Source organism: Psammomys obesus, unplaced genomic scaffold (genome assembly GCF_907164565.1).
Source record: "Psammomys obesus unplaced genomic scaffold, mPsaObe1.curated_primary_1811, whole genome shotgun sequence".
Classification (NCBI taxonomy): Eukaryota; Metazoa; Chordata; class Mammalia; order Rodentia; family Muridae; genus Psammomys; species Psammomys obesus.
Window position 1 is genome coordinate 1 of NW_026591218.1, and position 3,335 is coordinate 3,335.

General features: G+C 35.7%; 1 pseudogene; it reads left to right on the plus strand.

Annotated features, from left to right (window-relative positions):
- Window positions 1-2,027: 2,027 nt before the first annotated feature.
- LOC129679117 (olfactory receptor 10AG1-like) lies at window positions 2,028-3,027 on the plus strand (annotated as a pseudogene).
- The last annotated feature ends 308 nt before the right edge of the window (window positions 3,028-3,335 follow it).

Genomic DNA, 3,335 nt, shown 5'->3' on the forward strand with positions numbered 1-3,335 from the left:
AAATTTCCATTAGATTTCACAGACTATTTTATGTGGACATGTAGAGGCAAGCCTGAACTTCTTTTATGAGACAGGGTTTCTCTGTGTAGCCTTAGCTGTACTGAACTCACTTTGTAGACCAGGCTGGCCTCCGACTCACAGATAACCGCCTGCCTCTGCCTCACAGTGTTGGGACTAAAGGCCTGCACCATAATCATCTGGCTTTTCTTGCCGGAAGGATCTGTCTGAACTTCAGTGTCAAGTTTCTCTGAAAATACCAGAGATGTCTAAGATCTCAGTCTAAATTGAGCTATCCTCAAAGTAATCTCACTTTCCTCTGTTCTCCCTACTGTGTGAAATTAGATATTTGTGAAATTATGATAATGATTCTATTGGTAAAATAATTGATTTCATACTACTGAAAGTGAACACAGAGGGAATTCGAAAACACAAGAGCATGTGATCATACTCACTTATCAATGTGCTATTTTAATTTTTCTTTTATTATGTTTTATGTGTTTGAATGATTTTCATGCATGTATGTCTGCGTACCACATCCATGCATAGTGTCTCTGCAGGCCAGAAGAGGATATCAGATCCCCAAAATTAACATGACAGTTGTTTGTGAGACACCATGTAAGTGCTAAGAATGAAACACGGGTCCTCCAGAAAAGCAGCCAGTGCTCTTAACTGCTGAATTGTAAATCCTTCCACCACAACGTCGTAATACAGAGACATTACTGGGTGAGTCCAGAGACTAGAAGGTACAGAGTTACACCAGGATAGGAAATACATAAGTACTTGTCCTGTGATGTTAGAGAAAAAATGTTTAGGAAGTGTCACGACATTTGTCAAGCTAGTGTTTGTATCTTTCAATTATATAGAACAACTAATAAAAATGAGAGTTTTACTTTATTTTGTTAACTATTTTGCTTACATTCATGTACGTTGGACAATGGCCAAGACAGTCAGTGAATTGGGTGTGTTGTAAGGTTCAGTTTTACCATAAACCCCAAGGAAAAGAAAATAGACAAAACACACATATGCTACAAGTGGATAATATAACAGAGAAATCTGACTTGACAAGGGGAAGATGAAAGTACTGTTAAAGGAGAAATTTAGAGAAGTTTCTAGTATTTTTATTTACTATAATTACAAGTGCTGGATTATGCAGAACAATATAATAAGGTTCCTCTTATTTCTAGTTAGAAATAATCTGCTTTAAGATCTGCTGAGCCTATTCATTTCTCATTTTAATATATTTGTTGTATTTTTTCTTTTCTTATTTTTGGTTGTTGTTCTTTATTTCTTTTCATGTCTATGGGTTGCATATCCATAGAGATGAGGTTTTGATATCATGAATAACTCCAAATTACTCTTCTACTTAACTTGTTGAAGCCTGATTTCAGGATCAAACCCAGTTTCAGGGAGATGGCAGCTTGATGTAGATCCTGTCTCCGTCTTTGGCCGATGATTCATAGAAAGGTCTCCACACCCATATTGCATTTACTTGGATTTATGTGGATGGGACTCTTGCTTTTCAATCTGGCAAGCTGCAGGCTGAAAGCTGTGAAAATTTAACCATGGAACCATCTCTCTAGGTGTCCAGCATCATAGCCTGTGGATTTTGCAATAAAAGATTGAAAACTTCTTTTGAAAAATAATTAAAAAAAACCCTGAAAATAAAATTTGTGCATTTAAAGCTTTTTGTTTTGATAAAAATGAAGAAAGTAATATAGAAATACAAAATATTTTTAAGTTTATAATAAAATCTCACTTTTAACTCAAAAATGCAAGGATATAATTTCCCTACAGTGCATGCATCTCAAAACATTGCTGAAATGTAGTGGAATCTAGTAAAATATATCTCATGTCATGGATGCATTTTAGTCACAAACCAGTCCTTTTTTAATGTTGAAAATCTCATGCTTAGTTAAAAGGCAAATTTATGGTAAATGACTGTTTAAAAAAACATATAAATATGTCCACTCATCTCATCAAGCGAACATAAAAAAAGGTGGACTTGAAGAAGCAAATTCAGCAAACATATGGAATTTGTTTCATCTACACATGAAGAGCAAATTAAAACAGAAAATTCAAATACTATAAGCACAGAATTTTTTCTCTTAGGATTTTCTGATGTTCCCCATCTCCAGTGGATGCTGTTTGGGATATTTTTGTTCATATATTTGTCTATTCTGATCTGCAACAGCATTATAATACTAATAACAAGAATTGACCCTGCTCTGCAGACCCCTATGTACTTCTTCCTTTCAACTTCTCTTTTGTGGAAATCTGCTATGTAACAGTCACCATCCCAATGCTTATGGAAATCTGCTATGTAACAGTCACCATCCATGCTTATGGACCTATGTACCAAAAAAGGAACTATTTCCTTGTTGTCCTGTGCTGTACAACTCTGTTTTGTCATCATGCTTGGAGGCATGGAGTTCCTCCTCCTGACAGCCACGGCCTATGACCATTATGTGGCGATCTTCAATCCTCTGCACTATCCCTTGGTCATGAGCAAGAAGCTCTGTGTGCAGCTAGTGGCTGCTTGCTGGATTTGTATCGTTCAGTTGTGACTGGACAAACTTACCAAATTTTCTCTTTGTGTTATTGTGGATCTAATGAAATTAATCACTTTTTCTGTGATATTCCCCCTCTACTGAAACTTGCTTGTGGAGACACATTTGTGAATGATTTAGCAATCTATATTGCTTCAGTGGTGTTTATCATGGTTCCATTTCTGCTGATCATTGTCTCCTATGGCAAGATTATCTGGAACATTCTGAAACTGTCATCAGCTGGAGGAAGATCTAAAGCCTTCTCTACCTCTCATCTCATCTGATAGTTGTGGTTTTATTCTATGGAACAGCTACTATCACATATGTGCAACCAAAAGCATAACAATCAGAAAGCTTGGGAAAGTTGCTGTCTCTTTTCTACACTATTTTGATCCCACTGTTGAATCCTATTATATATACACTGAGGAATAAGGACATCATGGTAGCACTGAGAAAATTACAAACTAAGTTATCAACATAGGGAACACTTAAAATTATAAAAATACTTTTGTATGTTTTACATGTAGGTAGAGCACAGCAGAATTGTAAACTTTATTTCTGCACTATTCAATTATTGTACTTCATGTCAAGTGACCTATGTTGGACTAAGTTTCATTAAGGGACCCTATGGTAACACAGAAAGAAATTAAAACAATCTTTCCTTTTTGGAGTTAACATTGAAGCACCAGGGAGTAGGGCATAATGAGCTTCCCCCATGAGGAGCTTATTTGCAATTGAGATGTTATTAGAGAGATAAAAACCAGTTTTCTTTTTATTTTAAATTTAATT